Genomic DNA, 23,823 nt, shown 5'->3' with positions numbered 1-23,823 from the left:
GGTGACGTTTTGGTTCTGTCCTGAAGAGATTACAAATCTATATAAGATGAGAAACAAGGAGGGGAAGTTAACTGTAATTTTTTAAAATGTAATTTGACTTTTCAGTGACTGACCTCTTTGTCTTTGTTCCACGTGAGCCTTGATTCAGCAGACCACAGTAGCGTATGAACTTTCCTATTGAAGCCACACTACAAATGTGCTTAAAGTAAAGCATGAGCGTTAGGGCAGGTCTACACTACACATTTACATCAGTGCAGCTGCACCATGTCTGGTGAAGATGCTCTAAGGTGTTGGAAGAGAGCTCTACACAGGGGGTTAAAGTCATTATAACTACATCACTCAGGGGTGTGGATTTTTTATACCCCTGAGTGATGTAGTTATTCCAAAGTATGCAGTGTAGACCAAGCCTATGTCTAGTCTGAAGGTATAAAGTATCATTAAAGACATTTTCTAGTTTGACCTTTTTCATGCATGTTGAAAATTAATAGTTTAAAATACGTTTAAATGGTCAGACATTGTTTACCGCCTCCCCCCCAGAGTTTTGTATATAAATAAAACAACCCCCCCAGATGCTGGACTGATTAATGAAAGTACTGGTTTCACACCCAATCAGCTCTCTTAGCTACAAGCTTGCACACAGCCTTTTGTCAAACAGCAAAATTAAACAGTTTAAACAGTTAAATTATACACTAGAGGGAGCTCATTCACCCTCAGGAACAGAAACACTGAATCCAGCAAAGGAAAAATAACAGATTAAAAAAAATAAATTATATTGAGTTGCACAGACATGCCCAGTATTAGAGATCAAATTTACTTCATTGTTTTTGTCAAGCTTTTGATTACATAATTGTCTATGACTAACCTGCCTATTAAATAGTGGTTTTGCAGATGATGGAACAGTGAACAGGTCACGCAGGAACACACAGACTAAGGAGTTACATTTATCTTGCCAAAACCCTACATTTCTGACCTCTTCCCCACTCTTCCAGCTTCTTATAGATTAATTACTAGCTAATATAAATGGCTCTCCCTAAATGTTGAGAACAGAGCTAGAGGAGCTAGGCTGCATCCCCCTTCAAATGTTTTTCCTGACTGACTTTTACTCAGCCAAGGAAAAGCCTGCCTTCATGTAAAGATTTTAGAGGATTCTTTAACTCTGCTTAGTGGATTTCCCTAATTTTATTCTCAAGAGTGGGATTCAGGATTTATGCAGCTGAAATGCACCAGGGCTGGGATAGACTAAATTCATATCCTCAACCCAGAACCACAGAATCGGAGCAGTGCCCCTTCCAGTGCTAGCCCAACCCTGCTATATAATCATAGAATCATAGAATATCAGGGTTGGAAGGGACCTCAGAAGATCATCTAGTTCAACCCCCTGCTCAAAGCAGGACCAATCCCCAACTAAATCATCCCAGGGCTTTGTCAAGCCTGACCTTAAAAACTTCTAAAGAAGGAGATTCCACCACCTCCCTAGGTAACACATACCAGTACTTCCCCACCCTCGTAGTGAAAAAGTTTTCCCTAATATCCAACCTAAACCTCTCCCAATGCAACTTGAGACCATTACTCTTTGTTCTGTCATCTGCTACCACTGAGAACAATCTAGATCCGTCCTCTTCGGAACCCCTTTTCAAGTGGTTGAAAGTAGCTATCAAATCCCCCCTCATTCTTCTCTTCCTCAGACTAAACAATCCCAGTTCTCTCAGCCTCTCCTCATAAGTCATGTGTTCCAGTCCCCTAATCATTTTTGTTGCCCTCCACTGGACGCTTTCCAATTTTTCCACATCCTTCTTGTAGTGTGGAGCCCAAAACTGGACACAGTACTCCTGATGAGGCCTCACCAATGTCGAATAGAGGGGAACGAACATGTCCCTCGATCTGCTGGCAATGCCCCTACTTATACAGCCCAAAATGCAATTGGCCTTCTTGGCAACAAGGGCACACTGTTGACTCATATCCAGTTTCTCGTCCACTGTAACCCCTAGGTCCTTATCTGCAGAACTGTTGCTTAGCCTTTTGGTCCCTAGTCTGCAGCGGTGCATGGGATTCTTCCATCCTAAGTGCAGGAGTTTGCACTTGTCCTTGTTGAACCTCATCAGATTTCTTTTGGCCCAATCGTCTAATTTGTCTAGGGCCCTCTGTATCCTATTCCTACCCTCCAGCGTATCTACCACTCCTCCCAGTTTAGTGTCATCTGCAAACTTGCTGAGGGTGCAATCCACGCCATCCTCCAGATCATTAATGAAGATATTGAACAAAACCGGCCCCAGGACTGACTCTTTGGGCACTCTGCTTGATACCAGCTGCCAACTAGACATGGAGCCATTGATCACTACCCACTGAGCCCGACAATCTAGCCAGCTTTCTATCTACTTCATAGTCCATTCATCCAGCCCATACTTCTTTAACTTGCTGGCAAGAATACTGTGGGAGACCATTTCAAAAGCTTTGCTAAAGTCAAGGAATAAAACATCCACTGCTTTCCCCTCATCCATAGAGCCAGTTGTTAGGATAAAGATATTCAGGCCTGTCTGCAAAGGCCGTACTTTAAGAATTTAGGTGTATTCTTATCACTTGGCTAGTTCTAGAGATATAAAAGAAAGAATCAAAATCACTGTCTGCTGGTGTAAGGGCCTTCTCTTACTGTGACAGTCTGAGGCCCTGTTCTTAGGCTAAGGCCTTTGGCTAAGCAGCAGAGGCAGCCATAAGCTGGGAAGTGAACAGTCACATCCTCACATTCCAAACTAGTCACATTGAAATAAGGTGCTATTGGGCTGTTAGGCACTATCAGGACAGGATTGTATTCCTATCACCTCCAGAGAAAGGGAAGTGCCTAGAAAATGTAAAAGGAAACTTAGTTTGATAGCATCCTGTCTGGCAAGAACTCACTTATCAATAGCTGGGATGTGAAATCCTCACTTCTGTATTGTCTTGTCATTATAGTTCCCACTTTGCTATTGTTTGTCTGTATAATCTCTGTCTGGTTCTGTGATTGTTCCTGTCTGCTGTATAATTAATTTTGCTGGGTGTAAACTAATTAAGGTGGTGGGATATAATTGGTTACATAATCATGTTACAATATGTTAGGATTGGTTAGTTAAATTTCAGGAAAATGATTGGTTAAGGTATAGCTAAGCAGAACTCAAGTTTTACTATATAGTCTGCAGTCAATGAGGAAGTGGGTGGGTGTGGGTGGGAGGGGGTGGGCATGTGGGTGTGTGAGATGGGAACAGGGAATGGGGGTAAGAAAATTGGAATCATGTTTTGCTAAAGGGGGAGATGGGAACAGGGAATGGGGGTAAGAAAATTGGAATCATGTTTTGCTAAAGGGGGAAATGGGAACAGGGAATGGGAGTAAGGAAGTTGGAATCATGTTTGGCTAAGGGTAGGAATGGGAACAGGGACACAGGTGTAAGGCTCTGTGGTGTCAGAGCTGGGAAGGAGGATACTAAGGAAGGAAACTGGAATCATGCTTGCTGGAAGTTCACCCCAATAAACATCGAATTGTTTGCACCTTTGGACTTCGGGTATTGTTGCTCTCTGTTCATGCGAGAAGGACCAGGGAAGTAAGTGGGTGAAGGAATAAGCCCCCTAACACTAGTTATCTCGTAATAGAAGGCAATTTGATTAATCAGGGATGACTTGCCCTTGGTGAATTCATGCTGACTGTTCCTGATCACTTTCCTCTCCTCTAAGTGCTTCAAAATTGATTCCTTGAGGACCTGCTCCATGATTTTTCCAGGGACTGAGGTGAGGCTGACTTTTCTGTAGTTCCCCAGATCCTCCTCCTTCCCTTCTTTAAAGATGGGCACTACATTAGCCTTTTTCCAGTCATCCGGGACCTCTCCCGATCGCCATGAGTTTTCAAAGATAAAGGGCCAATGGCTCTGTAATCACATCCGCCAATGCCTTTAGCACTCTCAAATGCAGCGCATCCAGCCCCATGGACTTGTGCTCATCCAGCTTTTCTAAATAGTCCCGAACCAATTATTTCTCCACAGAGAGCTGGTCACCTCTTCCCCATGCTGTCCTGCCCAGTGCCATACTCTGGGAGCTAACCTTGTTTGTGAAGACAGAGGCAAAAAAAGGATTGAGTACATTAGCTTTTTCCATATCCTCTGTCACTAGGTTGCCTCCCTCATTCAGTAAGGGGCCCACACTTTCCTTGATCATCTTCTTGTTGCTAACATATCTGAAGAAACCCCTTCTTGTTACTCTTAACATCTCTTGCTAGCTGCAACTTTGAATGTGATTTGGCCTTCCTGATTTCACTCCTGCAGGCCTGAGCAATATTTTTATACTCCTTCCTGGTCATTTGTCCAATCTTCCACTTCTTGTAAGCTTCTTCTTTGTGTTTAAGATCAGCAAGGATTTCACTGTTAAGCCAAGCTGCTTGCCTGCCATATTTACTATTCTTTCTACACATTGGGATGGTTTGTCCCTGTAACCTCAATAAGGATTCTTTAAAATACAGCCAGCTCTCCTGGACTCCTTTCCCCCTCATGTTATTCTCCCAGGGGATCCTGCCCATCAGTTCCCTGAGGAGTTAAAGTCTGCTTTTCTGAAATCCAGGGTCTGTATTCTGCTGCTTTCCTTTCTTCCCTGTGTCAGGATCCTGAACTCGACCATCTCATGTTCACTGTCTCCCAGGTTCCCATCCACTTTTGCTTCCCCTACTAATTCTTCCCGGTTTGTGATCAGGAGGTCAAGAAGTGCTCTGCCCCTAGTTGGTTCCTCCAGCACTTGCACCAGGAAATTGTCCCCTACACTTTCCAAAAACTTCCTGGATTGTCTGTGCACCACTGTATTGCTCTCCCAGCAGATATCAGGGTGACTGAAGTCTCCCATGAGAACCAGGGCCTGTGATCTAGTAACTTCCATGAGTTGCTGGAAGAAAGCCTCGTCCACCTCATCCCCCTGATCCGGTGGTCTATAAAGGACTCCCACCATAACATCACCCTTTTTGCTCACACTTCTAAACTTAATCCAGAGACTCTCAGGTTTTTCTGCAGTTTCATACTTGAGCTCTGAGCAGTCATACTGCTCTCTTACATACAATGCAACTCCCCCACCTTTTCTGCCCTGCCTGTCCTTGCTGAACATTTTATATCCATCCATGACAGTACTCCACTCAGGTGAGTTATTCCACCAAGTCTCTGTTATTCGAATCACATCATAATTCCTTGACTGTGCCAGGACTTCCAGTTCTCCCTGCTTGTTTCCCAGGCTTCTTGCATTTGTATAGGCACTTAAGATAACTCGCTGATTTTTCTGCTTTCTCAGTATGAGACAGGAGCCCTCCCCTCTTGCGCTCTCCTGCTCGTGCTTCCTCCCGGTATCCCACTTCCCCACTTACCTCAAGGCTTTGGTCTCCTTCCCCCGGTGAACCTAGTTGAAAGCCATAGCTGATACCCAGGCTATGGGCTGGAAAAGCAGTCACAACCCCTCTGCCCATCTCTACCAGATGTTTCCATATAAACACTTTTTTCATTTCCCTGCCCTCAACACTGGTTTGTGCTGGGGCCCCACAGAATGACATAGGAATGTGTGGAAGCATTTCCACAGCCCTATCCAGGGACTAAAGTTCCTCCCAGTGCCCTCCCAAGGGTTTTTCCATAGGATGTGGTTATCTGGCACAATGTAGGGACAGGCTGCAGGATTGGCCATATAGATATAAAGCAATAGATAAAAGCGCAGATTTTTAGAGTCTTTCAGCACCCAATTCCCACTGGAAGTCAATGGGGATTCAGCATCTACCTGCCATATGTGCCTTCAGAAATTTCCCCTGCAATGTTTAAAATGCCAACAGAGACCACACCCTTTGTCAAAAGTCCACATTCCCAAATTCTTTAGAGCAGGCTTACAATATTTAACTCAGCTACTAACCCAAGTCAGGAACAATCTTTTAACACACAAATAAAACATTCATTTTCATCATAATGATAAGAATGGGATAGTAACATTTCCCTGACAATCTCACGCAACTGTTTATCCTCCTGAAGTTCACAAACCTAATATCCAGGAAGCTTTGAAGTATAATATCCACTTTAAAGCTCTTATTTATTGAAATATAAGAGATCTTAGATGCACTAAAGAACAATTCATTATGAAATAATATAAATTAGATTAAAGAAACAGTCTAATGAAACCTTCAAAACATGTAGAATCTTCTACTAAGCAGAGAGACGAGACTGAAAAAGCATAAATACTTTCTATCAAGCACTGAAATGCATCAGAAAAAAATTAGCCTTATACCTCTGGCCCAATAGACTGGCTATAAACTATATTAACAACACACAACTTGGCCAGTGAAATTAAAGTCCATTGAATTTCTCTCAAATTGGATGAACGTCAAGCATTAAAATATATCAAAGATGCATCAATGGAGATATTTTAACAGCACACCATATATCATTTAAACTTTCTACTTCTTACGTCTTTACTTTCAAGATACCATGCAATGTGTAAAAAAATCTCCTCTTTTCTTGACCTCATACTGATGAGGAGAAACCAGCTCTGCATGAGAAAAGGAAGAGTTCTGCACTGACTGATACATGAAAGACACTGAATAGCCTTCAGGAAATGCTTTTGATCCTGACATGTAATGAAATAAGGTAAAATGACAAATTAACATTTGTTAAACTCTCCAAAGAAGATGCAAATGACTAACTAATCCCAGTAGCAGATTGAAGGAAATGAAAGCACCATGCAATAAATTCAGGTTATTTATATTGATAGAGGATGGTTAAAAATGACCCAATTGCTTTGTAAAGTGTTATAGTGTGTTGCACACTTCTTACCATCATGATAGGTGAGCTAAATAAACCACATAAGTGCTAACGAGGGCACTAACTGCCACTAGCTATTTTGCAACACTATGGAAAGAGAAACTGAATATCAACTATTTGTTTTAAAGCATCCCCAGAAAGGCAGCTGATGATAATTTTGCTCTGGGGTTTCTGCTGTGAAACAGGAATTTTTAAAAATTTTCAATATATTCAATTGAAATATATATATTTATAAATATATTCAATTCAATATATTCAATATATATTTCAATATATTTTCAGTTCCATGAAGTAGTAATAGGCTCTAAATAGCTTATCTCTAAAACATTCATCCCCATGTTATATCACTGCTGTCCTACCATTCAGGGCCAGATTTGGATCTCTGCTACTTACGTTGAATAGTACTTTATTAGAATCATAGAAGATTAGGATTGGAAGAGACCTCAGGAGGTCATCTAGTCTAATCCCTTGCTCAAAGAAGGACCAACACCAACTAAATCATCCCAACCTTGGCTTTGTCAAGCCGGGCCTTAAAAATCTCTAAGGATGGAGATTCCACCACCTCCCTAGGTAACCCATTCCAGTGCTTCACCACCCTCCTAGTGAAATAGTGTTTCCTAATATCCAACCTAGACGTCCCCCCACTGAAACTTGAGATCATTGCTTCTTGTTCTGTCATCTGCCACCACTGAGAACAGCCTAGATCCATCCATTTTGGAACCCCCCTTCAGGTAGTTGAAGGCTGCTATCAAATCCCCCCTAACTCTTCTGTTCTGCAGACTAAATAACCCCAGGTCCCTCAGCCTCTCCTCGTAAGTCATGTGCCCCAGCCCCCTAATCATTTTTGTTGCCCTCCCCTGGACTCCCTCCAATTTGTCCACATCCCTTCAGTACTACGGGGACCATGAGTAGTAGACCCCAATCCTGCAAGCGCATAATGGAACATGCGTATAGACCCCAATCCTGCAATCCTGCACATGATTAGCTTTGCCTTCACTACCCATTTACTTAAACACTTGTAAATCTTTGCAGGATTGGGGTCATAGTGAAATAACTTTTCCAAGTGGCTTTAATAAACTTTAATTCCTGTAATATTTCATGCCCCTATGAGAATTCAACTGTACTATTCCTCCCTGCTGAGGGCTTGTCGGGGAAAAGAAGTTGCCACTATTCCATAAAAGGAGGCATAGGAAGGAATCTCTGGTTCCTGATCTTCCTGCACATATTCCCAGCATGGAGGAAAAAAGAGCCGGGTCAGTCTGGTGGTAGTGTGCTCCCTTTTGAGAGTGAAGATATGACTTCTCAACCCTTTCCCTTACCCAACATTCCTGTGTCCCCTCTAACTGATGGGGGTGAAGTGAGGTCCTTCCATCAGTTCCAGGGCAAAGAGAGAAGTGCTAGTAAAACTCTGCATATAGTGAAGGAGAAGCTTCACACTGTCAAGACCTTCTATGGACTTCATTACTGTAGTGATAGGTGAATACAGACCCAAATCCTTGGATTTTAAGATTCCGGGGTGGGCCCATGCTGCGCTACACATCCCCCCCGTCCAACCCCGGAACACCCACCCCCTCATAGCCCAGCACCACCCCAGGTCCCCCAGAGACCCACTCCACTAGGCCCTGCCTCCTGTCCACACTCATCAGCCCTGCTGGGATGTGGCTGAGCTGCCAGTGCAGCCAGAGCTGGTCCTGGGGCGGAGAATCACTCCGGCCCCTCGGGAGTGGCACAGTCAGACAGGCCAGGGCCTGCCCCAGCCAGTCTCCCTCAGGACCAGCCTGGACCCAGGAGTGGCCCAGACAAGTCCAGACCCAAACATGGCCAGAGCAGCCTGGCCTAAACCCAGGCAAGGCTCAGGGCGGCGCAGACCCAGGAATGGCTTGGCCCAGCCCAGACCCAGTTGCGGCTGGGGTGGCATGGACCTAGGTGTGGCTCGAGGTGGCGGAGACCCAGGAGTGGCCTGGCCCAGCCCGGCCCCAAGCACCGACAGAGCGGCCTGGCCCAGCCCAGATTCAAGAGCAGCCAGAGCAGCCTGGCCCGGCCCGGACCCAGGCGCAGCTGAAGCAGTGTGGCCCAGCCCGGCCCTAGCTGTGGCCAGGGTGTTGTGGACCCAAGTGCACCCAGCCTGGACCCAGCACCCCTCCCCTGGCCCGAACCCATCGCCAGCCCGAACCTGCTTGGGCCAGGGAAGGGGCACCTATCCTGCAGCCCCAACCCTGGAGCTGCTGTGGTGGGGAGAGGCACTTCTCCCTCACAGCCCAGGTGTTGCTGTGGGGAGGGAGAGCTGTGGGGAGTCCTATCTCCTTGCCGTAGCCCTGGAGCCCTCTCCCACGCCCCAAACCCCTCATCCCCAGCCCCACACAAGAGCCTGCACCCCGAGCCAGAGCCCTCACACCCCTGCACCTCAGTCCTCACATATCACCTCCATATAGGTGCACATAACAAATTAATTCCGCACATGGGTGGGAAAAATTAGCAGGAACACTGCCCAGGATCGACCCCTGGGGCACTCCGCTTGATACCAGCTGCCAGTTAGACATTGAGCCATTGATCACTACCCATTGAGTCTGACAATCTAGACAGCTTTCTATCTACCTTATAGTCCATTCATCCAATCCATACTTTTTAAACTTGCTGGTAAGAAGCCGGTAGGTGGGGCCAGGGGGGTGGAGAGGAGCCCTCAGCCAGCTGGTGGGCAGGCCAAGAGGAGCAAGTGGTGAGTGTGTGTGTGTGGGGGGGGGGGGCTGGCAGGATCTCAGGGCACAGTGCAAACAGAGCAGGCTGGGGCCCCTTCTGAGCATGGACCCACTGCTAAAACCTACTGGAGCCCTATGTTGGAGTTGGGGGTGATGTCAGGTAAGATTTCTAGATTGCGTGTAGGTTCTTTTATTATTTTAATAAGTTTTCTTCTGTAGTGCTTTTACCTTAGGAATAAGTGTGCTTGCTTAGTAGGTGTTGTGTGTTAAACTTATAACTGCAGACAATACACTGGTCACAGCCTTCAAAGATTAAGCAAAATGCAGGCACTAGCCTTTTAGGCAATCTGGCTTGCTGGGAATATCACAATGTAAGGCAGGGAGCTGTGGAGCATTAAAATTCCCCATCAGGAGGGATGAGATGCTGGTGTCTGGCCAAGAGAGATGACAGCTGAGGAGCCAGAAGCCTAAAGTGGGTGGCCTTGGTGGACCATAGAGGGGGTATACAGGCACAGTTACTCTGAAAATGTGACAGTTTAATTTGATCTCTAACTGCTCATTTATCTTTTAAAATAAAGAGTGTGTTCGATCAATCCATCCCTCCTTATATTGTCTTTGGAGAGTGCATATATGTGAAGAGATATTAATTTACCTATTTTTTAGCTAAAGTGAGTTATAAAGAGGTAACTTGACAATTGTGGTCCACATCCTTTGCTGGCCATCATTAGCTTCAATGGTGTTACGATGAGTAACAACAGCTGAGGATCTGACCCACAGTTTCACTATATCGATACACCACTTTGTTAGTGTCAGGATTTCCTCCCCACTCTGAACTCTGGGATACAGATGTGGGGACCCGCCTGAAAGACCGCCTAAACTTAATTCTACCAGCTTAGGTTAAAAACTTCCCCAAGGCACAAATTCTTCCTTGTCCTTGGACGGTATTTCTGCCACCACCAAGTGAGTTAGACAAAGATTCAGGAAAAGGACCACTTGGAGTTCCTGTTTCCCCAAAATATCCCCCCAAGCACCTTCAGCCCCTTTCCTGGGGAGGCTTGAGAATAATATACCAATCAAATAGGTAAACAAGGTGAGCACAGACCATACCCTTGGGTTTTTAGTACACTAAAAACCAATCAGGTTCTTAAAAGCAAAACTTTATTATAAAGAAAAAAGTAAAAGAAGCACCTCTGTAAAATCAGGATGGAAGGTAATTTTACAGGGTAATAATATTTAAAACACAGAGGATTCTCCTCTAGGCAAAACTTCAAAGTTACAGAAAACACAGGAATAAACCTCCCTCGTAGCATAGGGAAAATTCACAAGCTAAAACAAAAGATAACCTAACACATTTCCTTGCTATTACTTACAATTTCTGTAATTTTAGATGCATCATTTCAGTAGAAACTGGATTACTTGCTTGGTCTCTCTCTTTATCTTGAGAGGGAACACGCAGAGAGCACACCCCCCCCAATTTTAAAGTATCTTCTTTCCCCATTGGTCCTTCTGGTCAGGTACCAACAAGGTTAATGGAACTGATTAACTCCTTACAGGTAAGTGATTCTGTACCTGTGACCAGGAGGGATTTGATGTTACTGTATATATAAAGGTTATTACCCTTCCCTTTATATATATGACAGTTAGCATATAAATAAAGCACTTACTCAAACTATCAAGGTCATAAGCCTTTTCCTTTTAATATTTCTAATATTTCTGCACGCTATTGTATAATAGCAATAGCAGTGGAATATTCCAATATAGCAACTTCTACAAAGGGTGTGTGCGTGCCGCATGCACAGTTGCTGGAGATTTTTCCCTCAGTGGTATCCGTAGGACCAACTCTAGTGCCCCTTGGAGCCACACACTTATGCACTGGAATAATGCATATGCCACCGGCTCTGCACCCTCTCACTTCCTTCTTGCCAATAACTTTAACAGAGGGGTAGGAAGGTGGGTCATGAAATGGACACGAGCAACACATCTTGAAGAACAACAGTTACGAAAGGTTAGTAACCATTTTTTTCTTTATTGAGTGCTTGCTCATGTCCATTCCATGCTATGTGACTCTCAAGCAGTACCTCTGCTGGTGGGCTCAGAGTTTATGGATGTGCTGATGGCAGTACTGCTCTTCCAAAACTGGTATCTCATGGGCCTGCTGGGTGATGGTACAGTGGGGCATAAAGGTACGAACCAATGACCATGTTGCAGATCTGCAGATGTCCTGGATTTGTACTTGTGTGAGGAACACTGCTGACAAAGCCTGAGCTCTTGTGGAATGAGCGATGATGATGGCTGGATGTAGAACCTTCACCTGCTTGTAGCAAGCCCAGATACAGAAGGTTATCCAGGAAGAGATTCTTTGGGATGACACCAATAGCCCTCTCATCCTTTCTGCTACTGCTACAAAGAGTTGCATAGACTTGCAGAAGGGCTTAGTCCTCTCAATATAGAAAGCTAGGGCCCACCTAACATCTAATGTATGGAGCCGATGTTCCTCAGCGGTCTTGTGACAAGAAGAAGACAGGAAGAAAAATATCCTGGTTGTTGTGGAATTGTGACACCACCTTTGGTAGGAAGGCCAAATGGAGGTGCAGCTGGTCCTTGTCCTTGGAGAACACTGTGTAAGGGGTCTGACATTAGGGCTTTGATCTCAGAGACCCTTCTGGCCAAGGTAGTCACCACCAGGAAGGCGATCTTCAAAGGGAGAAGCAGTATGGGGTAATATGTCACTGGCTTGAAGGGAGGCCCCATGAGCTTTGACAGGACCAGGTTTAAGCCCCATGGGGAATCAGGTCACGAACCTGAGGACAGAGTCTTTCCAGGCCCTTGAAAAACCTGACCGCCTTCTCAAGGGAGAACATCGGTCTGCCTGGAAGGCTGAGATGGCTGCCAAATGAACCTTAATAGATGAGAGAGCCAGATCTTGATGTTTTAGGTGGAACAGATAATCCAAGATAGACTGTAGAGAAGACCAGGATGGAGAAAGATTCTCTTCAGAGGCCCAACAAGTGAAACGGTTCCACTTGGCAAAATAGGTAGCCCTGGTGGAAGGCTTTCTGTTATCTAGCAACAGTGTTGAACCTGTTGCAAGCAGGACTGCTTTTCAGGCTTCAGCCTTACAGCATGCCATCAGGTGCAGTATTTTGTATATATTACAACATGACATATTATAGTTGCAATCAAATACCATATTCCACAACATCATTGTGCTTTTAATAGTCAGAAGCAGATATAAAGAATAAAGTAAAAGGTTGCATGTCAACTGAAAACTCTACAGGCAATAAAACTTAACTGAGTGAAATGCAGAATGTTGTTTTTTAAAGCAGCACTTAGGATACACTGATAAAGTCACAGAAAGTCAAAAAGGATCCAACAACAACGTTAACTAAGCCATATTGCCCATCCTGTCTGCACTATGGTATAATTTTAGCACATAAATAATAACATATTATATTCAGCATTCAACAGGAGAATAGAAGAATATATCGTATGTGCAATTCAATCAAGCTAACATTATAGTCAGAACCTTACCATTTGCAATTCTTAAGTTATTTTTAACTGTGCAACCTTAACACTATATTTATGTCATTTCTCTCCTATTAAATTGTTTAGGTTTCTTAAAAGGTAAAAGAGGCAGACAAGAAAGTACTCATTGTGCAGTTCTCATTTCTGCCACAGACTTCCTGTGTGACCCTGGGTAGTTTATTTATCTCTGTGCCTCAGTTCCCATCTGTAAAGTGGGTTAACAGCACTTCCCTATCTCACAGGACTGGTGTGAGTACGTTTATTAGTATCTCTGAGGCACTCTGATACTAAGGTTACCAGACCAAATAAACAAACACTTTCATTAGATTAGAAGAAATCCAGTATCTTCACCAATGGATCTTGCCCTGAAGCTTGTGGAATTGACAAGTTAACTAGCAGAGCTTCTAAGCTTCTTGCTCAAGCATTTTTTGGCTCATGGATCTTACAGACTCCACCGGCATCATCAGCATAACTAAGTGTGGTGTGTATATTCCTTTAGAGCTTGATCCTGCACCACTGGAACTCATGGAGCTTTTTACTGTTGACTGTAATGGGAACAAGATCAAATCCACAACCATAATTATCTGCACACGCATGAACCTGTGCAGCACAATTTAGCAAACACCCATCAGACTTATTTTTTTCCCTAAAATTTGAGAAAATATTATCTCCTCAATGAAAACTAATTATATGCCAAGCAATTATTCCAGTAGCCTCTGGAGACTTCAAGAGCATGGCCCCATTGTTCTAGCATTGTACAGAAAACATAGAACGAGTCCCTGCCCCCAATAGCTTGCAATCTATTAATGTCATTAAAATTTTAAAGATATGTATACAGAAAAAAATATACCCAGCTATAATAAACTTCTCAAAATATGCAAACCATTTTTACCTAATCTTAACTATATTTGAAACATTTAATATGAATGGTTAAAATGTAAATCAATTATATGTATTACACAATTTACAAAACACAATGTGTTTATAAAAATCCAACTAAAGAAAAATAAATAGATAGCAAATAAAAGCAAAGTTCAGAGCAGGGAAGATAGAGATGGGGGAGAAGGAAGTGGGGGAGGGACATCCATTTAATAGGATAATTTGGATACATGAAAACATCCCATATCTCCAAGAATTTTGGGGGGATATTTCTGTTATGGTATACAGTTCTTTCCATGGTGGCTGTCATAAATATAAAGGGAAGGGTAAACCGCTTTAAAATCCCTCCTGGCCAGAGGAAAAATCCTCTCACCTGTAAAGGGTTAAGAAGCTAAAGGTAACCTCGCTGGCACCTGACCAAAATGACCAATGAGGAGACAAGATACTTTCAAAAGCTGGGAGGAGGGAGAGAAACAAGGGGTCTGTGTCTGTCTATATGCTGCTTTTGCCGGGGATAGACCAGGAATGGAGTCTTAGAACTTTAGTAAGTAATCTAGCTAGGTATGTGTTAGATTATGATTTCTTTAAATGGCTGAGAAAAAAATTGCGCTGAATAAAATGACTATTCCTGTCTGTGTCCTTTTTGTAACTTAAGGTTTTGCCTAGAGCGATTCTCTATGTTTTGAATCTAACTACCCTGTAAGGTATCTACCATCCTGATTTTACAGAGGTGATTTCTTTACTTCTATTAAAAGTCTTCTTGTAAGAAAATTGAATGCTTTTTCATTGTTCTCAGATCCAAGGGTTTGGGTCTGTGGTCACCTATGCAAATTGGTGAGGATTTTTACCAAACCTTCCCCAGGAAGTGGGGTGCAAGGATTGGGAGGATTTTGGGGGGAAAGACATGTCCAAACTACGTTTCCCAGTAAACCCAGTTAGAGTTTGGTGGTGGCAGTAGAGATCCAGGGACAAAGGATACAATTAATTTGTACCTTGGGGAAGTTTCAACCTAAGCTGGTGAAAGTAAGCTTAGGAGGTTTTCATGGAGGTCCCCACATCTCTACCCTAGAGTTCAGAGTGGGGGAGGGACCTTGACAGTGGCCAACTTACAATATCTATGCTTCAGTCTTCAATTGTTCATTGCTTTTTGAATTTCCATTTTTTGTAGTACTAGTCCTTTAGAAATTATTAGTGCTCTGCTAAGCTGGAGTTTTTCAGATTTATGGAGCTTCCAATTAACATCCATTAGGTATAAAATTATGTGTTTAGCGTGTAACACAATTTTATTTGATAGGAAAAAAAATAACTCTACAGTTAAGTTTTGACCAAAACATATGGGTGTAGGAGCATTCCCAGAGCATACAGATTAAGGGCATGGCTATATATAGAGCGCTGGGAGTTAAACCAGCCCTCAGAGACCGCAGCAGGGAAAACGCTGTAGTGTGTTCACAGTGTCAGCTGCAAGCACAGTGGCGTGACCAAATTAGCAACTCTTGCAACGCCACAGAGAGCAGTGCATTTTGGCAGCTATCCCAGTGTGCAAATGGCTGCAGTATGCTTTTCAAATCACCGGGGTGGGGTGGGTGGAGTGTGACAGGGAATATGTTGTGTGTATGTGGGGGGAGAGACTGTGTTTTGGGGGTCACAGAGTGTGTCAGCATGCTGACTTGTAAATTCAGATTGTGGCAGAGGGAAGGGGGAAACCCCAACATCAGCCCCCACCCCTGCCTCTCTCTTTCACACACACACGCACAAACACCTGCCTCTGCAGCAGGAGCGTTCCACAGTGATGGTTTGCTTTGTCCCGGCTCACTATTACTAATCCACAAACTGTATGAAAGAATTATTTGTATGATGGTAGCACTTGAAGACTTTATCATAATTGAGTCCCCTCTGTGTTGGCCACTCTGAATTCACACATTAAAAGAAAAGCTCTTTGGGGCGGGGACTACCATCTAAACAGACTAAGGTGGGAGAATCAGAATATTATCCCCATTTGACATAGCGGTTAAATGACTTTCCCAAAATCAAACAAAACACAGGAAGTCTCTGGCAGAGCTGGGAATTGAATCCAGATAGCCTGAGTTCCAGATCAATGCTTTAGCCACAAGAATACCCTTCCTCTCAACAAGTACAGTAAACTGGATCCCAGCATGACCAAAATAAACATAGCAACCTGTAAGTAGGTTTGCCAGGCCCCACTATTGCCAAAATCTACATAGTGTGGAAGTATAACATTGTATAAGTATAACGTTGCATAAGGGGACATGCTGGATACATTGTATATGAGAGGGCATGCCAAAACATGTTACAAAGTATCTGAGGGAGCACACGTAGGGATAGTTAGCTTTTGAATGGAGAAGCAATTAAGATAGAGCCAGCACGTCTAAGAAGCAGGCATCAGAATGGAAGGTGTGAAGGGCAATTAGTTAAGTTAACTGGAAGCTGTTAAAGGAGATTGTTAAGGGTGGCAGGTAATTGAAGATACGTGACTGGTCTCAGGGATCTCAAAGGGTGGTGACTAAAATCTTTTTCTTCTTTTGTCTGTAACTTCTCTGTAACTTGTTCTCCAGCAAGCTGTATAAATTAAGAGACACAAGGCCCACTCAGGGGACTCACTTAGAATCATAGAATCATAGAATATCAGGGTTGGAAGGGACCCCAGAAGGTCATCTAGTCCAATCCCCTGCTCGAAGCAGGACCAATTCCCAGTTAAATCATCCCAGCCAGGGCTTTGTCAAGCCTGACCTTAAAAACCTCTAAGGAAGGAGATTCTACCACCTCCCTAGGTAACGCATTCCAGTGTTTCACCACCCTCTTAGTGAAAAAGTTTTTCCTAATATCCAATCTAAACCTCCCCCACTGCAACTTGAGACCATTACTCCTCGTTCTGTCATCTGCTACCATTGAGAACAGTCTAGAGCCATCCTCTTTGGAACCCCCTTTCAGGTAGTTGAAAGCAGCTATCAAATCCCCCCTCATTCTTCTCTTCTGCAGGCTAAACAATCCCAGTTCCCTCAGCCTCTCCTCATAAGTCATGTGTTCCAGACCCCTAATCATTTTTGTTGCCCTTCGCTGGACTCTCTCCAATTTATCCACATCCTTCTTGAAGTGTGGGGCCCAAAACTGGACACAGTACTCCAGATGAGGCCTCACCAATGTCGAATAGAGGGGAACGATCACGTCCCTCGATCTGCTCGCTATGCCCCTACTTATACATCCCAAAATGCCATTGGCCTTCTTGGCAACAAGGGCACACTGCTGACTCATATCCAGCTTCTCATCCACTGTCACCCCTAGGTCCTAGCCATTCGGTCCCTAGTCTGTAGCGGTGCATTGGATTCTTCCATCCTAAGTGCAGGACCCTGCACTTATCCTTATTGAACCTCATCAGATTTCTTTTGGCCCAGTCCTCCAATTTGTCTAGGTCCTTCTGTATCCTATCCCTCCCCTCCAGCATATCTACCACTCCTCCCAGTTCAGTATCATCCGCAAATTTGCTGAGAGTGCAATCCACACCATCCTCCAGATCATTTATAAAGATATTGAACAAAACCAGCCCCAGGACCGACCCTTGGGGCACTCCACTTGATACCGGCTGCCAACTAGACATGGAGCCATTGATCACTACCCGTTGAGCCCGACAATCTAGCCAGCTTTCTACCCACCTTATAGTGCATTCATCCAGCCCATACTTCCTTAACTTGCTGACAAGAATACTGTGGGAGACCGTGTCAAAAGCTTTGCTAAAGTCAAGAAACAATACATCCACTGCTTTCCCTTCATCCACAGAACCAGTAATCTCATCATAAAAGGCGATTAGATTAGTCACGCATGACCTTCCCTTGGTGAATCCATGCTGGCTGTTCCTGATCACTTTCCTCTCATGCAAGTGCTTCAGGATTGATTCTTTGAGGACCTGCTCCATGATTTTTCCAGGGACTGAGGTGAGGCTGACTGGCCTGTAGTTCCCAGGATCCTCCTTCTTCCCTTTTTTAAAGATTGGCACTACATTAGCCTTTTTCCAGTCATCCGGGACTTCCCCCGTTCGCAACGAGTTTTCAAAGATAATGGCCAATGGCTCTGCAATCACATCCGCCAATTCCTTCAGCACTCTCGGATGCAACTCGTCCGGCCCCATGGACTTGTGCACGTCCAGCTTTTCTAAATAGTCCCTAACCACCTCTATCTCCACAGAGGGCTGGCCATCTCTTCCCCATTTTGTGATGCCCAGCGCAGCAGTCTGGGAGCTGACCTTGTTCGTGAAGACAGAGGCAAAAAAAGCATTGAGTACATTAGCTTTTTCCACATCCTCTGTCACTAGGTTGCCTCCCTCATTCAGTAAGGGGCCCACACTTTCCTTGGCTTTCTTCTTGTTGCCAACATACCTGAAGAAACCCTTCTTGTTACTCTTGACATCTCTTGCTAGCTGCAGCTCCAGGTGCGATTTGGCCCTCCTGATATCATTCCTACATGCCCGAGCAATATTTTTATACTCTTCCCTGATCATATGTCCAACCTTCCACTTCTTGTAAGCTTCTTTTCTATGTTTAAGATCCGCTAGGATTTCACCATTAAGCCAAGCTGGTCGCCTGCCATATTTACTATTCTTTCGACTCATTGGGATGGTTTGTCCCTGTAACCTCAACAGGGATTCCTTGAAATACAGCCAGCTCTCCTGGACTCCTTTCCCCTTCAAGTTAGTCCCCCAGGGGATCCTGGCCATCTGTTCCCTGAGGGAGTCGAAGTCTGCTTTCCTGAAGTCCAGGGTCCGTATCCTGCTGCTTACCTTTCTTCCCTGCGTCAGGATCCTGAACTCAACCAACTCATGATCACTGCCTCCCAGATTCCCATCCACTTTTGCTTCCCCCACTAATTCTACCCGGTTTGTGAGCAGCAGGTCAAGAAAAGCGCCCCCCCTAGTTGGCTCCTCTAGCACTTGCGCCAGGAAATTGTCCCCTACGCTTTCCAAAAATTTCCTGGATTGTCTATGCACCGCTGTATTGCTCTCCCAGCAGATATCAGGAAAATTAAAGTCACCCATGAGAATCAGGGCATGCGATCTAGTAGCTTCCGTGAGCTGCCGGAAGAAAGCCTCATCTACCTCATCCCCCTGGTCTGGTGGTCTATAGCAGACTCCCACCACTACATCACTCTTGTTGCACACACTTCTAAACTTAATCCAGAGACACTCAAGTTTTTCTACAGTTTCGTACCGGAGCTCTGAGCAGTCATACTGCTCCCTCACACTGCCACCAAAGCAGCAGCTGCCACTGTACAGGAAGGTGCCTGTTAACTACCAGGTGGCTGTTGAGGGAAAGGAGGAAAGGAGAGAGAGCTGAGCTGAGTTTTGTTTCTGGGTGTACACAAACAGAAAGAGGGAGCCCAACCAAGCCTATAAGCTCTTTGGGAAAGTGACCATTTGCTAGTTCTGTGTCTGTACAATGCTTAGCACAATGGGACCTCGGCTCATGACTAGGGTACCTAGGGAGGCTATTGCAATAGGTATACAACTAATCTTTAATTATATGTCTCCATGCTGTTTTTCCATAAGACCCCTGCCTCATTCAGTGCACAGGATGGACGCAGAAGCAACCATAAGCCTGGCATTTCCTAACTTTGAAATGCTTGATGTTGTCACCACAATAACATTCTTTTCCTGTCTTTTATGTATGTCATTTAACATTAATATTGCAATAGTGACTAGAGGCCATCAAAGTCAAGAATCCATCCTTCTAGGCTTTCACAAATATACAGAAGATGACAACCTTTGCCCCAGAAAGCTTTTAGACTAAAGAAACAAACAAAGCAGCTGAGCCAAACAAGTGGCTAGAATTGAGGAGAGGAAATAAAAAAAAACCCCAACAACAACAAAAAATACAGGATGTGCACATTTCTTAGCTGTCAGGAGCACTGATCATAACTCATCACCAGCCAACCTGCTACCAGGTTGCAGTTTACTTTTCAGAAGAGGTGAGTTTTGAGGGAGGATTTCTGTTTGGCTGTCGCTCCCCACTCATTTGCATCTTGGAGAAAGACAGCCAATCTGAACTGATCCACATGCTGAGGGGGTCTTCAGCACATGGAGCAGACAGAGATCCTACCCTAGTTCTGCCCTCCCTTTTCCCCATACACAGCAGAAATGAACCAGATGCATTTAGCCCTGCTGCTCTACATCTGGCTTTGGAGCTTCTTCTTTCTAGCTCCCAGTGCAGCCCTCTATGCAGACATGGGACGGGGAGAAAGGGTTGGGGTGCAATGAGATAAGGGAGGAAAAGATAGCCCCTCTTCCCCTGCACCTTTAAGTTAGGGAGTAGAGAAGCCAGAAGAGAAAGTGAGAAAGTGGAAGAAAGTGGGTTCTTCCAAAGTGTTTGTCCTTAGGCATCCTTTTGAGAAAGATGGGCTGAGTACCATATTTTGTAATGAAATCTGAAACCAGACAAGTTTCACATAGTTGTGATTTTCAGCACAATTTTTTTGTAGAACTACAATTACAACACACATACAGTGCCTGATTTACCATTCTATTACTCCAGGTTTCCACCAGTGTAATCTTGTATATAATATTTTGTGTATAATATTAAGTAACCTCTTATCCAGTTTTTCCTGTCCAATACAGATCACATTTGTTCAACTTTGCCTTCATAAATAACTGCACAGTGTTTAAAAATCCAAATCTTCTCTTAGGGCAAGGAATGAAGAAGTAATTACATGTGTCAGATGCTAGCCACTTTGTTTAATTTAGATTTAGAAGGTGCTCAGATACCATTAAAAACTTAAATACATCAGACTTTCATCTAGAACTGAAAAGGAAGTCTAATATCATTATGCCCATAGGGATACACACAGAGGTGGAGAGACTTGACCACGGTCACACAGGGGTTTATCATCAAAGCTAGGAATCCAAGTTTCCTGACTCCCAGGCCAGTGTCTTATGCACTGGACCCCATCTGACATATCCAGCACATGTACATAAAAATCAAAGTGAGTAAAACAGTACCCTAATACAGAATTAACAGAAAAAAACCCTCAGTTTTAAGATAAGATTGTTATGTACTACAATTAAAAACACCTTATTCATTCCTGCTTCACAGCTTCCTGGTGCATATAGATTGCTGCATCTGTCCCTCTGCAAAGATAGGTCATATGGCTATGTAATTTCAATTTAATATCTAACATTTGATCTGAATTCTTCTTACTCTGGAAACAGACTAAATGGGAACTTTTACAACTAAACAAACTTAAAAATAGAGAAAAATGTACCTAACCAGTAACTGTCTGTTGTTCCCTTCAGCCTGGGTGAGAGCTGAGATGGGGATCCAAATGAGCCAAATGAGCCACATTATCATCTGAATTGCGGATGAGCTTGAGTGAGTCTGTGCTTAGGAGACAGCATCATGTGACATGGTAATGTTTGCATCCAAATGCAACACCATCATCACAACTCCAAACCAGAAGAGTCCTGTATTTCACTACTTCATTTCCTGCATACAGGAAGGAGTTTGGGCTCAGGTTTAAAAAAATGAATAGAGAAAGTGGGAAGAAAGGTGGGCTGCAGTGTTGCCAACTCTCATGGTTTTGTCATGAGTCTCATGGTAATTGTTTTCCTTAAAGCCCCAGCTCCTGGAGTCAAGTGGATGTGTGATGATTTCAGCCTTCATTCTTAAAGAAAAAAAGTTAGTTTCTAGCCCTCATGGCTGTGGAGAAAGCTTCAAAATTTGACCCCAGTGCACCCGTAAGGCTCAAAAAGCAGAAAGCAAATAAAAATATTTATTATTTTACTGGTGAGCCTGACTCATGATTTTTTAACATTTAGGGTTGGCAATACTGCTACAGCTAGAGCAGAAGTTCATGTTTTGTGGCCCTTGAACAGAATGTGCAACTTTTACTCTTTGAATGTGCAGTGTTTTTTTTCAAAATTGTTTTAACAGAGAAGGTTTTTGAGAGAGCTCAACTCCCAATTTAGCATTGAAACAGTGGCCAGATGAGAAGGTCACTCATCCTGTGCAGTAACTCAGATTCTTTGAGATGTGTGTCCCTATGGGTGCTCTACTGTAGGTGTGGCAGCACCCCCTGCACCTTTATCATCAGTGCCCTTCAAATTGCACATGTGCTCCTCCCCGCTCATGCCATGAGCTGGACTGTATATATAGTGCTGTGCAGTCCAACTGCCTGCCAGTTCCTTCTCTGCCACAAAGCTTATCTTTCAGCTCCGAAATAGAGGGGAGGAGGACAGGTAGTGGAGCACCCGTAGGGACACACATCTTGAAGAACTTCAGTTACTGCACAAGGTGCATATTTCTTGAATATTTATACCTGCCTCTGGAAATTTCCACTACACACATCTGACGAAGTGGGTATTCACCCATGAAAGCTTATGCTCCAATAAGTATGTTAGTCTATAGGGTGCCACAGGACTCTTTGCCTGCACAAGGTGAGCATCCTTCTCTTTGAGTTATGTCCCTATTGGAGCTCCATTGTAGGTGACTGTAGAGCAGTTCCCCTAATTGGAAGGCTGAGGCTTTGGAGTGACATTTATGGCCGATGATAGGACAGTGTGTCCTAGTAAAGTAGCTGATGTGGCATCCTCAGTAATGGTGTAGTGATGGTTAAAAGCATCCACTGATGCCCATGTGGCCACTTTGCAAATGTCAGCAATTGAGACATTGTTGAAAAAGTCAACTGAGGTGGAGAGTGAGTGGGTGGAATGTGCTCTAGTTCAGAGGAGGAGGTTGTCTATTGTGTAGTTGGTAGGACAGATGCATACACTGAAAGATGAAATGTGGACATAGTGTAATCTTGTCTTCATGAAAAATTGTGTATGGAGGCTGGGGTATGCCATAAGTGCTTCAATTTCATCAACCCACCAGGCAGAGGTGATAGTGACAAGAAATGCTGTTTTCATAGATAAATGAAGATCGGAACATGTTGCCATTTGTCATAAATATAAAGGGAAGGGTAAACCCCTTTGAAATCCCTCCTGGCCAGGGGAAAGCTCCTCTCACCTGTAAAGGGTTAAGAAGCTAAAGGTAACCTCGCTGGCACCTGACCAAAATGACCAATGAGGAGACAAGATATTTTCAAAAGCTGGGAGGAGGGAGAGAAACAAAGGGTCTGTGTCTGTCTGTATGCTGGGTCTTTGCCGGGGATAGACCAGGAATGGAGTCTTAGAACTTTTAGTAAGTAATCTAGCTAGGTATGTGTTAGATTATGATTTCTTTAAATGGCTGAGAAAAGAATTGTGCTGAATAGAATAACTATTTCTGTCTGTGTATCGTTTTTGTAACTTAAGGTTTTGCCTAGAGGGGTTCTCTATGCTTTTGAATCTAATTACCCTGTAAGATATCTACCATCCTGATTTTACAGGGGGGATTTCTTTATTTCTATTTACTTCTATTTTTTATTAAAAGTCTTCTTGTAAAAAACTGAATGCTTTTTCATTGTTCTCAGATCCAAGGGTTCGGGTCTGTGGTCACCTATGCAAATTGGTGAGGCTTTTTATCCAACATTTCCCAGGAAAGGGGGGGTGCAAGTGTTGGGAGGATTGTTCATTGTTCTTAAGATCCAAGGGTCTGGGTCTGTAGTCACCTAGGCAAATTGGTGAGGCTTTTTACCAAACCTTGTCCAGGAAGTGGGGTGCAAGGTTTTGTGAAGTATTTTGGGGGGAAGGACGCGTCCAAACAGCTCTTCCCCAGTAACCAGTATTAGTTTGGTGGTGGTAGCGGCCAGTCCAAGGACAACGGGTGTAATATTTTGTACCTTGCGGAAGTTTTGACCTAAGCTGGTAAAGATAAGCTTAGGAGGTTTTTCATGCAGGTCCCCACATCTGTACCCTAGAGTTCAGAGTGGGGGAGGAACCTTGACACCATTGATTCAAATGGAGGTCTAGTAAGAGATCATAAGATGAGGCCAGGGCCCCAAGCCACTGTCAG

This window comes from Caretta caretta, chromosome 3 (genome assembly GCF_965140235.1).
Source record: "Caretta caretta isolate rCarCar2 chromosome 3, rCarCar1.hap1, whole genome shotgun sequence".
NCBI classification, from domain to species: domain Eukaryota; kingdom Metazoa; phylum Chordata; order Testudines; family Cheloniidae; genus Caretta; species Caretta caretta.
The sequence above is the reverse complement of the archived record's forward strand: the minus strand, read 5'-3'. Positions refer to the sequence as shown.